The sequence below is a fragment of the Typopeltis vanoorti genome, chromosome 21 (assembly GCF_054136105.1).
Source record: "Typopeltis vanoorti isolate ZY-2024b chromosome 21, IOZ_Tvanoo_1.0, whole genome shotgun sequence".
In the NCBI taxonomy this organism is placed as follows: domain Eukaryota; kingdom Metazoa; phylum Arthropoda; class Arachnida; order Uropygi; family Thelyphonidae; genus Typopeltis; species Typopeltis vanoorti.
This window is the reverse complement of record NC_143569.1, coordinates 51,268,614-51,285,717: the sequence shown is the minus strand read 5'-3', so window position 1 is coordinate 51,285,717 and position 17,104 is coordinate 51,268,614. Positions and strand designations below refer to the sequence as shown.

The window sequence follows — 17,104 nt, the reverse complement described above, 5'->3', positions numbered from 1 at the left end:
AAATTCCACTCATCACAACGAGAATATAACTCAGTTCTTTTCCAATTGAAGGGTGTAATGTTCTACTGTTTTTCCAATTGTGCTACAGAGATGGTAAGTTATAGAATTAATAGCAATTACAACTTCAAAAATATTTTCCCTGTACACTAAAAAAACTTATTTCCATTGATATAAGAAATTTGCATGAATGCTGATTCTGTGGCTAAAAGACAAAAAAATTTTGTTTTTCTTATTTGTGGAAAAATTAAGTTTTTAATTTGATAATGAAGACTTTCAGTGTACGCATTGGGAATAAGCAAGCATCTAAAGTTTGAAAATTTTTAGGTTGAGTTCATGAAAAAATTTGATACTTTTTTGCCATTATTATGTTTTGGAATCAAAGTATTTTAGCTGTAACCAATTTTAATAGGATTAAAAAATACAACTGTATTCCTTTTTTCCTTGATAGTATTAGTGTTCAAGAATATGTAAGCAGAGCTAATCTAAGGTGGTATGGCCACTTAACACGTTCACTGCCAACTACGAGTATACTCGTAGTTGGTATATGAGCCTCGCAAGCCAACTACGAATATACTTGTATGTCGACACTGCCGGCAACGAGATTACTCGTACTGACCTTGAAGAAGTGAAATCGCTTGGTGTGCCGTAATAAACTATGCCCGAGGAGGTGGCAGTGAATGTGTTAAATAGAATGGGTAGAAAGGTTAACAAAACAGGTGTTTGATGGCAGGAAAGAGACCCAGAGGAAGACCAAGATCTAGGTGGATTGATAATTTGGAGGAAAATTGTCGATAGGAGAGCGATAATAATGTAAACTTAATCATGTAGTTCTGTCATAATCACCCCCTGGGGGTACATATCAGGAAATTGATGATGTATTTTTTTTTGTAAAGCATCGAAGAATATCATTGACATGGTAGTGTTCATTTGCAAACAGTCCATTTTTGTAATTGTTTTGTCATATTTCTGATAGGTAATCTTGAGGGATGTACTATGATAGTTCATTTTGCAGTGTGCATTATTATTGGTTCCTATCACCAGTTTTCCTCCCAGTCTGTTAATTGTTAGGACTCCAATATTGTAATATCTTTTGCTGCTGAAGCATTTCTTAACTTTATTAATCTATCTTAAATCTCTGTCTCAGTCTTTTTCCTTGCATTAAATATCTGCTTTGTTAACTTTTTCTTTCATTCTGTTTCAGTGTTCATACTGCTATAGATAAGTTCTTTCATTTGTCCACTCTCCACTCTCCTAATTTTTTTTGCCTCATGTTTGTGTTTCTAGTCTTTGATCAATTGTGTTATCTGTAAACAAGTCAGTGTTGTGCTAATTTCTCTTATTCCATATGAATTTATTTCCAAATTTGATTTGCCGTCTTCATTAAGAATGCAATTTCTGTTATTCAGGATCCTATTTTCATTTTTTTCTTTCTCTTTTTTATTGTCGATTTTCATGCTAAATTTGTTACAGCAGTTATTAAATTTCCATGAGAAGACTTTTACTGTATTTATTTAAGAGTATAACATCATCTATTTAAGGTAAAAAGCTGAGTTTATTATCTGCAATTTTTTTCAATCAGCATTAATACTACTTTACATTGATAATGTGATCCACATATGATGAGTGGATATAGTGTGTGCATTTCACTTGTACTTATTTTGACATCAAACCACTTTCCTGTACTGTTCAGTTTTAACTGCTGATGTGCAGCTTAAGTAGACTGTGTTGTTTTATATTGCCCTATTTACACTGTATAGTTTTGTTTTGAACTTCTCTCAAAACTACCTGTCAGATGATTTGTTCAGTACACTTTTATTTATTTAACAAAACACTTCTATATCCAGGATATTTATTTATTTTTTTTTTCCAAGATTACTAAACAGTCTTGCAAACTCAAGAGATTGAGAGACAAGATAAATTTAAATAGATTCTTTATTTACAATATCACAGGTGTGATTGTTGTATGACTCACATTTGTATATACATTGCAGTACTTTCAGTTAAACTACATTTTATAAAAACCTAAAACTGGTAAGCGCTCTTTCTTGCTCTCTCAGAATAGTGGATCATTATAATTAGATATCTTATACCTAATTTTTCTAGCAAAGAAAAAAAAAAAAATCATGCTTGTCACCAAGATCATATCTACTTCCTGAAGCTCAGCATTTATTGAAAATAACAATCCTCTTAATGTATCTGAAACATGTACAGTGAGCATGTGGGACAAGCCTTTGAAAACCTGAAATGTGGAAAGCAGCTGGAATAGATGATATTTGACCAGAAATGCTCAAATATGAAAGCATAAAAGTTTTAGTTCCAAATTATACACTGCATAATTTGGAAGGTCTAGTCAAGAAGATTAAATTCCAGATGATTGGAGTAGAGCTTTTATAGCACTTTTATCTGTGATTTATTGCAAACATACTTGAGAAACAATAGAAGCAAAACAATACAAACATGTTCAAATTCCTGACATGTACCCTTGAGGTTACATGTTAGGAATTTCATGATGATACTTGAGAAAAGGCTAAAAAATTGTAGAAGGGAAACTTGCAGAAAAGCAGGCCAATTATAAGTTGTGAGGATCAAATTCTCACTTTAAGACAGATAGTTGGGAAATTATATAATAAAAATCTGTATTTAAGTTTTGCAGATCTAGAAACAGCATATGACAAGGTGCCAAGAGAAAAGCTGTTCAAAACACTGTGATCATAAAGCTTAAGAGGTATTATATCAAGTATACATGGTCCATTCTTGAGTTATCAGAATTGAAGGAGGTATAGGAAGATGGTTTAATGTTAAATCAGGTGAGACAAAGATGTACATTATTTCCACTGTTATTCATCATCTATATGGATTGCATTATCAAGGGAAGTGGCATTGGGCCTGATATCAAAAAACTCTAGTGTATTTCATGCAAATGATGGTGTACTGTTAATAAATCCAGTACCAGTATGCAGAGTTCTGTAACCAAATTACATAATTTATGTAATAAATTTGGTATGAAAATTAGCAATAAAAAAATGACTAAAAGCAGGAATATTGAAAACATTGCCTTGTTCAGAGTTGAAGATATAGAACAAAATAAAACATTTCGTGTAGGCATAATTTTTAGTGAAGATAAATGAAATTTTGAAATAAACAGAATTAGCAAAGCTGGTATGTAGGAAGCCAACTGATTAAATCTATGTGGAATATGAGAGAAATTAATGAAAATAATGAAGTAACTGTTATAGAAGTATTCAAACTAGTTTTAGATCTGAGACTTGAGTTAGAAATAAAACATTCGATCAAATAACAGACAACAGATATGAGAGTTGTTTGAAAGATTAGGGGAGTGAACGGATGACAACAGTAGAATCATTAAAAACAAGGCTATTAGGAAGGAACTTGACATTGTTTACATTTGGGAATGTGTGAGGTGAGCTAATCTCAGGTAGTATGATGTACAGTCACTTGACACAGAATAAAAAAAAAAAAAGGTTAGCAAAACGTTTTTTTTTAGCTATGGTGGCAGAAAAAAAAGACGAGGAAAATCTAGATGGGTTGATACAGAAAGAAGTGCTATAACAGATTAATCGGAGAAAAAAAAGTTGACATGAAGCTAGTAAGGAGGTGAATTTTTGTATACTATCATATCCTGTACTCTTCCACTAAGGGTGTATAATCAATAGTTGTTCCCACTATCTCTTTCACTATCAAACTTTTGTTCAGAAATAAACTTTGTTACAACAAAGCAGCATGGTGATGAAAACAGATTGTTTATAAACAAGAACTTAGTTGCAAATTTTAATATTTTCTTCTCCTGTCAAGTTTTTAAATTCCAGAAATAAAATTTTGAGATGATTTTTTTTGATACTAGTAAATATTGCAATGAAATAGTTTTGATGCACTGTAATAAATATATAGAATTTTTTTTATTACAAACTACAAAAGATGCCAATAAAATGAAGATTTTTAATGTTTGCATTTAAAAATAAGGTACATTTTAAAAAATCTAATGTTACTTAAGTAACAGATGTCTTCTGGATTTACAAAACTTAGATTTGTTTTGAACTCAGCTTGTGGTTTTTCTTTCAAAATTTTCTTAGCCTATGCACACATTTTTATTGGCATATTCATTGGAGGAACCTGTGTAACCTTCAGTTTTATTTCAGTATTTATAGAACCATATTTCAGTACCATGAGAAGCCTATTGCAATCTTCCAGAATTGAGCCTTCTGATCAGCTATTGTAGAGTGGTTATGTCTATATTCGAGCATTTCTGGTCAGATGTCAACTTCATTTCTTCATTTTAGATTTCTGATGGTTCAAATTTGATATGTACTCCTGATTGCACCTCTCACTGGCATTATTTTACTGCCTTACCTCATTTAACAGTTTCAAAATGTATTAATCCAGAAACCAACATAATTTTTGTGTCACCTTTTATCATTTCTGATTCCTGCTACTGTTTCTTGAGATTTTAAGCTTTTTTTTTTAGTGACCTGAACATTTAAAATGTTTTGGTTCTAGTTTTCAGACTCAGTTTTTTTTTAATTCTTCATTTTCCTTCCACAGTATTAGGCTGGTTTGTTCCGGCCTCTCAGCACCTTTTTAGGGGGTCTTCCTCTACTTCTTTTCCCTTTTTGATTTTTAATTTAGTACTCTTTCTGGTAACATTCTATTTACATGTTGGATCTATTTGTTTCTGTAATTTTCTATTGTTTGCAAAATTGGTTGTTGAAGTTCTTTTAAAATATCTGCAATTTCTTTTCTTATCTAATTTAGTATAGCCTTTAGTTCTTAGAAATTTCATTTCTGCTGATGTTATCCTTTTGGTAATTTTTCTTTAATAATTTTTGTATATTTCAGTCCACTGATTATTTTTGAAAGCTGCTTGATTTTTTTTTTTTTTTAAACTTTTGTTCTTGTTTTTACTTTTTCAATATAGGATTCATTTTTATTCTACTCAAAATTAAATGGTGACCACTTTCTGTTTACTCAGTTAGTTAATAAATCAGGAAAATGATTTATTAACTAACTTTGACTTATTTCTGTGTGTGCTATATACATGTGAATTTTACTTCATGCTGGAATATGGTGACTACTCCATGTTGTAAACTGAAATCTAGCATTATTTACCATTATTATTTATTAGTTTGGCTCTTCTGTATTTTTTCTAAATTATTTGTAGTTCATGCCCAGGAAAGGTTTTTGTAAACCTGTAGTACATTTATACTGCAGGTAGGATAAGGATGTTTTCCTCCTAGGCTTATATATAATATAAAACAGTACAGGTATCCCTTGATTAACTCATTTAATTAATCCCTCGATGTTACCACATATATCAAAATATCGTTAATCAAATATAATAATCAATGATAAAAAGTACAATTCGTCCATGATCGATTACTGTATTAATAATTCGTTTTCTATGGTACTCTTTTAGGAAAGATAAAAAAGGAATGCAAAGTAACCGTTTAATAAATGCTTGTACCTACATTATTTACCGCAACCTTTTTTATCAAAAAGGTTATCAAGAGTCGTTTGAACAGTTTTTAGTTTTTTTTTTTCTTATAAGCATATATTATTATATTCTACGATAACAAAATGACTCTCTAGACCTCTGCAAACAAGCATTCTTTGATATTCTTAGGGGATATTTTAGTTTCTGTCGGGTAATTATAAGTTTCTGCAAATAATTAACTATTGGGTACTTTATACATGAATAAAAATTTCTTACTTATGAACAGAGTGTAATTGATGAAATATTGTTTAAATAATCAATATTTATTACATATTTATAAAAGTTGAGCAGCTCTCAGATGTGAACTGTAGACTAAAATACACAAAGATTATTGAAGAAAAAATGAAAGAGTTTGAGAACAGGAACCAAACCTTGGAGATTCAGTGGCAAGCCTTGAAGAAAATCCAGATTGATTCAGCCAGAGAGGCATGTGGTGAGCTGAATCTGCAAGGATAGAAAAATCAGAACTCCATGGTGGTAAAGATGATAAAGGTGACATCAGAGATGATAAATGTGACATGAAAATGGGAGAAAAAGATATCCTTGAAGTATAGAGTAATTACTTCAGAAAATTGCTAAATGAAACAATCAGTGATAGCACAGTGGTAAAAAACACTGACCAGGCATGCAGTCAGGAATACATATCCATATTTGAAGTAGAAAAAGCCATCGAAGGCTTGAAATGTGGAAAGGCAGAGAGTAGGTGATATTCGACCAGAAATGCTGAAGTAATGGTGGTATAAGAGACTTGCAGTGGCTGCGCTGCATAGTTCAGAAAGCCTGGACAGAGGGACGAATTCCCAATGATTGGAGTAGAGCTCCCATAGTACCCATATATAAAAAAGGGAAATAAAACTGAATATGAGAATTACAGAGGTATTTTCCTACTGAGTGTTCCTGGCAAGATGTATGCAAGTATACTTGAGAAACGGTTGAGAAGAATTGTGGAAGAAATGCTTGGTGAAGAACAAGCTGGATTCAGGACAAATAGAGGCTGTCATGATTAGATCTTCACTTTATGACAAATAGTCGAGATAGCATGGGAATATAACAAAAATCTGTATTTAAGTTTTGTCGATTTGGAAAAGGCATATGACAAGTTGCCAAGAGAGAAGTTATTCATTTTGCTACAGTTATATGGTGTTAATGGGGCATTATATCAAGCAATACTTAGTCTTTATTTGAGTTGTAAGTCGGCAGTTAGAATTGATGGAAGTACAGGAAGATGGTTTAATGTTAAATCTGGTGTGAGACAAGGATGTACATTATCCCCACTGTTATTCATTATCTATATGGATCATATTATGAAGGAAAGTGGTATTAAACATGATATCAAAATTGGAGATGTTAATGTCAGCTCTTTGTTTTATGCGGATGATGTTATTCTTCTAAATAAATCTGCTACAAGTCTGCAAGATTCTCTGACTAAATTGAATAACTGTTGTAATAGATGTGGTATGAAGGTCAGCAATAAAAAGACAAAGACAATGAAAATAGGCAGAATCATTGAAAATGTCAACTGTGTTGTGAATGGAGAACCTGTGGAACAAGTAAAACATTTCAGCTACTTAGGCACGATTTTTACTGAAGATGGTAAATTAAATATAGAAATAGACAACAGAATCAACAAAGCTGGTATGGTGGGAAGTCAATTGAATAAATTCATATGGAATAAGAGAGAAATTAGTCAGAACACTAAATTAGCTGTATACAAGACAGTGTTCAAACCAGTTTTAACTTATGGATCTGATAGCTGGGTCAGAAGTGAAACACTTGGCCAAAGACTAGAGACTGCTGATATGAGAGTCCTGAGAAAGATTATAGGCGTGAGCAGATGGCATCAATGGCAATATCATATTAAAAACGAGGCTATTAGGAAAGAACTTGACATTGTCGTCATCCAGGAATGCATTAGCAGAGCTAATCTCAGGTGGTATGGTCACTTAAACAGAATGGGTGAGGAAAGAATAGCAAACCAAGTGTTCTCTGCCAGGTCGGCAGGAAAACGACCCAGAGGAAGACCAAGATATAGGTGGATTGATATGGTACAATGTGCCTTAGACGATAGAAATATAAGATCTGATAATGATAATATTGGAGTCTTGACAAGTAACAGACTGATTTGGAGGAAAATTGTAGATAGGAAGTTAGTAATAATGTAAATTTTTCATGTAGTACTATCATATCCTGTACAACCCGTGAGGGTACATGTCAGGAATTTGATGATGATATTTATTACAAATTATACATTTTAGCATGAAATAATTTTAACAAGAATAACCTCTAATTGTTTTGAGCAGTATATCTGCATCCATATCCATTATTTGCTGCTTAACCTCCCTACCGGCCAATGTGGATGAAGTAGTGACACAAAATTGCATTTCTTATCCATGTTATTCAATGGGTTTTAGAGCTTCGTATCCAGATTTATCTCGACGTCGTGGTTGGTTGGAGGGGGGGGTAAGCGATTCTAAACTGCGAAATATTCCATCCAGTTCTTGGATTGTTATCTCCTTTGAATTTTTTGAATTTGAATCCAGTAATTCCATCAAAACCAAGTTCTTCACCAACTGCAACGATTTCTTCAACCACTTTCACAGGATTTTTGAAAACTACCTAAATCATTAGTGCATTCTAGCAAAAGATTTTTCCAAATAGCTCTGCAGCTAGAAGACACTTGGTCCCATTAGTCATGAATATTTTCAATTGCATGTTGAATCTTAAAATTTTTCCAAAATTCTTGGAACGTAATCGCATTTTCTCTTGTTATATGCACTTACCGGTTATTTAGTGATAATCTTGCAGCAGAAAAGGTTCTTAAGGAGTGGAAAGAAGGCAAAATAGTACTGCTCCACAAGAATGCAGCAACCTATATTCTATTCCTAACAATGTACACCAAAAAACATAATCTTTCATTTTAACCATTTCAAAAACTTTTCAGCAGACTACCATTATGTTAGTTTAGTCAGTGTTGCTTGACTGTGCATGATGCACACTGCCTTTGAGAATGTCTTAAGAAAATAGGTTTTGAAAGTTGCAATGATGTCCGTGGGTTGTAGCAATGATATCGTATTTGGAGGAAAAAAATTTAACTTTCACATTCTCACGGATCATTAAGAGAATTTGCATGACCAGGTGCGTTATCTAAAAGCAAAGTTTTGCTGTATTTTTTAAATACAGCAGAACAATTGGGGCTTGTAACACCCATTCTTAATGGGAGGAATGATGTCATGCTCACTACTTTCTTTCTCTTGGCCAGGAAACACTCCTCAAGACTTGCATGTTTTTGCGGGGTAAATTTAAAGGTGCGTTAATTAAAACTCTTGCCGCGTATATAAAGGGATTGTCACAATTAATTTCACTGTGTTAATGAAATCCCGCATTAAGCAAGGGATACATTTTTTTTACATAGTCCAGAAACTCCATTCTAGAGACCAACACTTCCACTCTATACTGGATACTGAGGCTCATCTTCCACCCAAAGACAGTCTCAAACATCCATGCCCACAGTACAATTCATACCTGCAACATTTTGATTGGAGAGCAAATACCACTCATTGATCATGCTATATGCATTTTGAGATAGGATGTGGCTGAGATACTGAGTTGAGGTCTTGATTCCTCTTCAAGTTCTTGATGTATGCTGCTATAGCTTTTATATTCGCTGTCTCTTAACATTTTAATTTCTGCTTTTTGCATAGGTTAATGCTGAAAGGACATGGATGCAGCTTCCAGTTTGGATAGACCTTTCTGTACATCACATAACTGAGTTTGTTCTTTTCAGACACCTATACATTTTCAGAAATGGTAGAGCTCTGTTCTTTTTGTGATTCTTTTATTTATGGAATCATTCGAGATGTAAAGATGGTGGGGAGAACCGTAAAATACCAAAATTTGGATACATTTTGTGGATGATAATTAGCAAGATTCAACAGAAAAACTAAAATAATTCAGACCATAACAAAGTAACCTTCATTAACATACATTTCACTCTTCAACTTGAAAACAGCTCTGTCATTTCTGGACATGCTCACAGTTGTAGAACAGGAAGCTTGCCCATACTGGAAGATACTTCTAGTATCTTCCAGTATAGTGTACTATACTGGATAGAAGATACTAAAACATCACTGTAAGAAGGAAGCATAGAAAACTCAGCTAAATTCTGAAAAACAGGAGGACTGCAAAAATATCTAGAGTAGTCTCCCCCTTATCCACGGGGGATATGTTCCAAGACCTCCAGTAGTGAAACTGCAGAATAGCAAAAACTTCTGCAGTTAGCCATATTTTAGTTTTGGTAACAGCATACAGACGTTTGCAAGTGGTTGAGTTCTATGAAACCTCAGATTACTTGACTATTAACTCATTTATGTTTAGGTCAAAAATAAGAACAGTTAAAATCATCAAAATATGATTTGAAATATGAAAACTGAAGGATCCTATAAATATATATGATGCTAGGAAAATGCCTTGATGCATTCTCCTAGCATCATATCTATTACTTGATGCTAATCAAGTAATATATATGGGGGGGGGTGTGCATGCATTGTTTTGGGAACAATCCAATGTGCATTTGTCAAAGCAACTTTCTCACTGGCTTTTTGGTGGTATATTGTAATATCCCTCAAAATAAAATCCAACTAGTAGTCCCCCTTATCTGATGGGGATACATTCCAGGACCTCCAATGGATAGTACCAAATCCTATATATACAAGGTTTTTCGTATACATACCTATGATAATGTTTAATTTATAAATTAGACACAATATACTATGTTTTTTCATATACATACATGCATACCTATGATAATGTTTAATTTATAAATTAGACACAATAAGAGATTAACAACAATAACTAATAATAAAATAGAACAATTATAACTAAACTGTAATAGTAAAAGTTATGTGAATGGAATCTTAGCAACATCAGCATATGATTTTTTTTTATTATTTACTTTATGAAGTTGAGAACTTTTACCTTTTCACTTAAATTGCCAGCATCACTACTCTCGTGTTTGGGGCCATTATTAAGTAAAATAATGGTTACTTGAACACAAGCACTGTGATACCGCAACAGTTGATCTGATAACCAAGAATTTTCTGGACATAGTATAAAATATTAATTATAAAAACTTTAATACTTTCTTATATTTTGGCAACATTACATTGCCATCATCAGGGATCACAAAAAACAATGAGCATGCAGAATGGCACACAATTTAAAACTTATGTGTTGTTTATTTCTGGAATTTTCCATTTAATATTTTCAAAAGTATTGGAAGTTTTTCCACTTGATTATACTATAAATTAAAGATGCCAATAAATTATATTATTGGTTTAATCCTTTATCCAAGTGTAAAGTGGCTATAATATGGGTTAAAAGAAGCAAACAAAGTTTGCACGTGAAGTCACTTCACGACCGGACAACTCATATCTAGAGACTAATGACTTCGCATCAGTTGCCTTTTAGTATCCCATAATGCAAACACGTTTCCTTATGGAGATGTATAATGCTATGCATTATGGGAAGGGTCACAACCCAGAGGTGATTCCAAGGTTGAAGTAATGCAGAAGTCATATTTCTATATTCAAGCCAAAAGGTTTTACATCTTATTACTAAAATACTCCGGATTAGAGATGTTGAGAATTTTCCCACTTGGTTATACTATAAATTAAAGATGGGAAGTCATTAGTCTTTACATACAAGTTGGCTAGTCCTGAAGTTGCTTCAGGCATAAATTTTGTTTGCTTACGCTTGGATAAAGAATTAAACCAAGAATGTAATTTCATGGCATCTTTAATTTTTATGTAAAATTACATAGGCAATGGCAGTACAATCCTCGGCACTCGGGGATGCCAAGGATTGTGTTCTCATCGTAAGAAACTTCTATAGTTTCTACAAATTTGCTTTGAAATAATGTTGGACCTAATATCCACTTTGCCTGTATAATTATAAATATATTTCTGAAATTTTCCATTTAATATTTTTGGACTGCCGTTGATAGTGGGAGGGGGGGGGGGCTATGGTACACGTTTATAAAACCTAATAGGTTTTATTTGCATATTCAGTATAACTGCTGAGCATTATTCTAGCCTTATTACAATCAAATATGTAAAATGCTAGAATAACATTTTTTTTCCCTTGAACACTAGTTCTCTATTTTATATTCTACTCCTCCTGTGTATATTTGTACAAGATATGGCTGTAGTATTATAAGTACAGTGATAGATTTTTCTGACAGCATAATATCTTTTTCTTGTCAAGCAAAATTTCTTTATAGCAAGCCAATGATTTTTTTTATTCCTTGCTTTGTGGCTACAATTCATTCCTCGTTAGAATCTATGTCCTCCAAAATCTATAAACCTTTCTTAATTAAGCTGAGACCTTCTGTTAATTTTGCAATTGTCATGTGCTTTTCTGGTAGAACTGGATCTGAGGTTTCGGTCTCTTCAGTAGTGCTTTGCTCGCGCATTTCTATGAGCTCGTCGATTGTAAGCTCCTTGTTATGTGAGTCTAACAGCTCGCTGACATCTTCACTGTCGACTTCTTAATCTAATTGCCTGATAAGGTTGACAACTTCTATTGCCTCAGCAACTTGATCGGTTTCTGGCAACATTTCCGTTTCAAGGTTTTTTGGGAAATTTCACTCCAAGAATCTCCGATAATCCTTATGGCATCTAAAACATTAAACTGTTTCCAAAACGCTTTAACAGACAGGTGCTCATTTTGCCTCATAGCTTCATTCAGACTTGCAAACGAATGCCGTGTATAGTTTGAATGTTTTGAATACTCCTTGGTCCATCGGTTGAAGTAAGCTGGTTGTATTTGGAGGCAAGAAAACAACTTGCACGTGGATCAAAATCAATTAAAGTTGCAGGAGGGTGACCAGGTGCATTATAAATAATGAGCATAACTTTAAACGGAATTTTTTTAAACTGGCAATAATGTTTCAACTTCAGGTATGAAGTAGTGACCAAACCAGTCTTCAAAAATAGAAGCTATCACCTAAACTTTAGAATTTGACTTCCAAATCACTGGCAAGCCAGCTTTAGAGTTTATTTTCAGCACTCTTGGATTTTCGGAGTGATAAATTAAGAGAGGTTTTAACTTGCAATCACCAGCTGCATTTCCACCAAGCATTACTGTCAACCGGTCTTTGGAAGCCTTAAAGCCAGGAAATGTTTTTTCTTCACGTGCGATGAAAGTTCTCTTAGGTATCTTTTTCCAGAACAAGCCGGTCTCGTCTACATTAAATATGGTTTGACTGCTATAGCTACCTTCTTCGATGATAGCCTTTAGTGTCTCAGGAAAAGCAGACTAAGCCTCTTTATCAGCACTTGTCACCACTTTGTGATGCTGTGCCAGTTACAGCGATTTTTAAATCGGTTGAACCAACCATTACTGACCATGAAATTTTCTTCTTTGACAGCTTCTCCAGCTTCTACTTTTAGCCTCTCAAAAATCAGCTTGGCTTGGCTACATATTGTCGTTTGATCAACTGGACATTTTTTTACTCTCACTTGATTATTACACCATAATTTAAGCATCGTTTCCATCTCGCCAATAATCCCATGACATTTATGAATTATGCTTGAATTCAATGAGTGGGCATTTTTCACAGCAGCGAGAATTATTCCTTTATCTTTCATGATTGTTCTTACTGTGGATTCCTGTAGGTCGAACTTCTTTGATAGCTCACAAATTTTCATTCTGCCTTCAAAATCCTTAATAATGTTGAGTTTTGTTTCCAGTCAGTGTTTTTCTTTTCTTGCTAGCTGTAGAAGAATCGGACTTTCTTCTTTTGGATGACATTATTATTTTTTATGTGATAAAATTTTTATCAAGAACATAACATTAAACAGTCGCAAGGTTTGTAGACTAAAAGTTGTGTATAAATGGAGACTGCGTGAAACACGTCGGTGCTTGTTCACAGCATGTGCGACAATGGTGAATGTGGCCGGCACCGGAAAGATGACTAGTGGTGAAGCGGGATGGGAATACATACATACATAATAAGAAACCACATAATTCCGGATTCGCACAAGGCAGATTATGACTGTACATTCTTTTTAGATACTGATGAATGACAAAGCCTAACCCCTACAACATTATTATTGGCCATTCTGGTAGATAAGCTTATATGTTGGTTACTCATAACTGTTATTTTTCAGGAAATAACAAAAATACTAAAATATTAATTATAAAAACTTTAATACTTTCTTATATTTTGGCAACATTACATTACCATCATCAGGGATCACAAAAAACAATATGAGCATGCAGGCACTAACACTGGACAGGTGAGTTAAATTGGGCAGTTTTGTCCATTAAGCTAAAGATTTGAGAACAAATGAGGGCTAGTGTCATGCATCCAAATCTGAAGTTTGGAATGGTTTTCAGGGCTGAGATAGATTCGAGGAATAGCCTTTCATATTTGTATTTGCTGCAATGTGATAAATTGGCCTTCTTCCAGCATATCCTGTGGTTGGCAGCCAAAGCACGGTCAGCAAGTCCTGAGTGGTGAATTGGTTGGAACCAGATGTAATCCTTGTGTTCAGAAATTTGAATAATGTTTGTCCTGCTTATTTTGGCGTAGTAGTTTGAACTGTAAGAGACCTGGTAGGTCTAGAGAATGTGGCTAGTGTTTGGAGTGGATAAGAGATGCTAATTTATTTGTGGTTTGATCACATAAAATTGGCATCTCTTATCATAACACAGGCCACTGTACAGACCACAAAAATTGGACATAATCTCCAATTCATCATCTACTGGGTGATCATAATTAAAGTATCACTGTTTAAGACCTTGTGAAATACTGCCAAGTAATCCAAATGCTGTAAAACTTTACAGGAGTGCATCATGCAGAAGCAGTATTTTCTGTGTGTAATAAGGTGAAAGCACAAATAACTCTTTTGTTCATTTCCATTATGCTACAGGCTGCTGTCTTTAAGTGCTGGCATGTTATCAGGATGATCCTAATAAACCCTGTCTTTGAAAATCCTCAGAGCCAGAAGTCGCAGGGGATCAGATCAGGTGAACGAGGTGGCCATGTATTGGGAAATGCATGGCTGATCACGCTGGCTTCTGTGGAATTTTCATAAGAAAACTCCTGTACAGATTGATCAATGCCATTTTGCTGTTCCACAGTTATAGACACTGCTATAACTGTGGAACAGCAAAATGGTTTATCACAACCCGATATCTCTTCAAAATTACTAATCATTCACCGCAAAGCGCATGGAGATAGTGGACCTTGTTGACATTTGTTCAGGCAAAAAAATTTCCCGAGTGCAGCAACAGGATTGCAATTCTTTAGGTAGTACAGCTTCATGAACAAACCATGTGTTGGGGCAACCAGAATGAAGGGAAAATCCTGTGTCCATCTTTAAGATGGACACAGGATTTGCATGATATGCAAATTCAACATTTAGTGTTTACAACATCCCTGGTGATGAATTTTGAAACTACTTTTTTTGACATTGTGCTTCCAGATGATGCATTATTAAAACACTTAACTACGTTGTTCGATTCCTTAAGGATATAAATTAAACTATACTTTAATAAATATTTTCCGATATTTTGGCAACGTCACGTTGCCATCTTCTAAAGGAACTTACAAAAAAAGGCACGTGCACGTAGGCACTACAAATACAGTAACTCTGAATGAAGAGATGAAGCTGTTGTTCTCCTAAAAGTCCTGATGGTGCCCTCTAGTGGGCTGAAGGTCTGCTGATGTAAGCCTCCCAAATTTAAAATCTTGCTATTTTTTTATCAAGGTGACAGGATTCTAAGAACATTCTGTATTTTAAGTACATCTTCATATCAAAATGATCTTATCAGTTTGATATGTAGATATCTAAATATCTTGACCCAAAGAGTATATATACTTTTTTGTTTTGTCATTTCAATATTTGTAATAAAATTCCTGAAAATTTTTACTAGGAATTGCCAGGACTGTCAGAGAATTTTATTTAATTGGACATAATTAGGAATCATATTTCACTGAATTCACTCTGATACCAGTAATCTCCTTACCATCACTTACCACTTCTTGCTTGCATAATTGGTAACACATTATATTAACTATTTTTGGAGATTTTTAATTATCTAGAAAAGGCCGATTATGTAACCCCCCCCCCCCAAATGCAGTTATTGTTTTTTTTCTCTCTCTCAAAGATTATGATCTATAGCCATTAAGAAACTTACCGATAATTGGTTCCAACTTTCTCCTAGCTTATATTATATTGACGTGTTAAAGATTTTGCAATACAACTTTTTTCATGAAAGCAATATAAATGATGTGATTTTTAAGTTTAATTTCTGAAACAGACTATGAACTGGCATCTGCTTTGTGCAGCAAAACCTGTCATATTTAAATTTGAGTAGAAGTATTTGAACAAAATAAGTAATCACTTGACCATACCAGTAAATAACTAGGTATAGTTTCTGGGAAAATTCCCATGCTACTCCTCTTAAACACTATTATAATTACGGCTATTATAGCCTGTTTTTGTTTAGGAGTGTCCCTTATTTTAAATACATTGGCTATAATTACTCAAAAAATGATATATATATATATATATTTTAGGGCATTATGGGTGAGTATAGAAGGCAATTATAGCAGAATAAAAGAGGTGGAAAAATTTTGTGCATACCTTGTTTTGATACTAGGATGTCTTCACAATTCCATGATCCTGCTGAAGGTTGTTTATAACGAGGGGAGGAGGAGGAAGGGAGCGTGGGGGGTGTTTTGATGCAGGGAAAATAAATTTGGAAACCCGGGTTTTGTATTAATAACATATATAAATATTATATATTGGTGTCAATAACCTCTATTTATTTTTAGACCACCTAAACAAGTGCCATGAAAAAATCTCTTTCACCTTCGAACTGGAATCAGATGACTGCCTTCCCTTTTTAGACCTCAAACTTACCAGATGTGCTGAGAGCATTAAAATCTCAATTTTTAGAAAGCCTACTCATATTGATAGATACCTTCATGCTTCCTCCCATCACTATCCACCACAAAAATGTGGTATTATTTCCACCTTAGCTCACCGAGCCAAATCATTACTTACAGAAGAAACAGAAATTGAAAATGAACTCCTTTTTCTTAAAAAAACTTTTATCAACAATGGTTTCTCTCCAAAGAAAATTGACAAATTTCTTTCCCCCAGGCACTCAACTACTTTTGAAGATCCCTCTTCCCCAAGAGCCTTCATCTCCTTGCCTTACATCAGCTCTCTTTCACGAAAACTGGCCAAGATTCTCAAGAAATTTAACTTCAAAACTTCGTTCATTACTTAGCAAACATAAACAGAAACATCTTCCTACTCAGTTTCCAGGAGTATACAAGATTTTGTGTGATTGTGGAAAGCCCATACTATGGGCAGACTGCCAAATCCATCCTTCTACGTTTGGATGAACACCGTAGAGATATCTCCTATAACAGGACTAGAGCTAGCGCTCTCTCTAGCCACGTTCTCTTTTCAGCTAACTCAGACGAAGGCCGCCAACACATTGTAAACTGGACTCAAACGTCTAACATCCATGTGTGCTACGATGAACTCGAAAGAAAGATTGTCGAATCCAGGGAAA

The 17,104-nt window shown here is 34.0% G+C and overlaps 1 protein-coding gene across 2 annotated transcripts in view; it reads left to right on the top strand.

The window, feature by feature from the left end:
- Window positions 1-17,104, top strand: part of LOC150094848 (histone H3.3A) — a 44,725-nt gene that overhangs the window by 22,198 nt on the left and 5,423 nt on the right. The window lies entirely within an intron of this gene.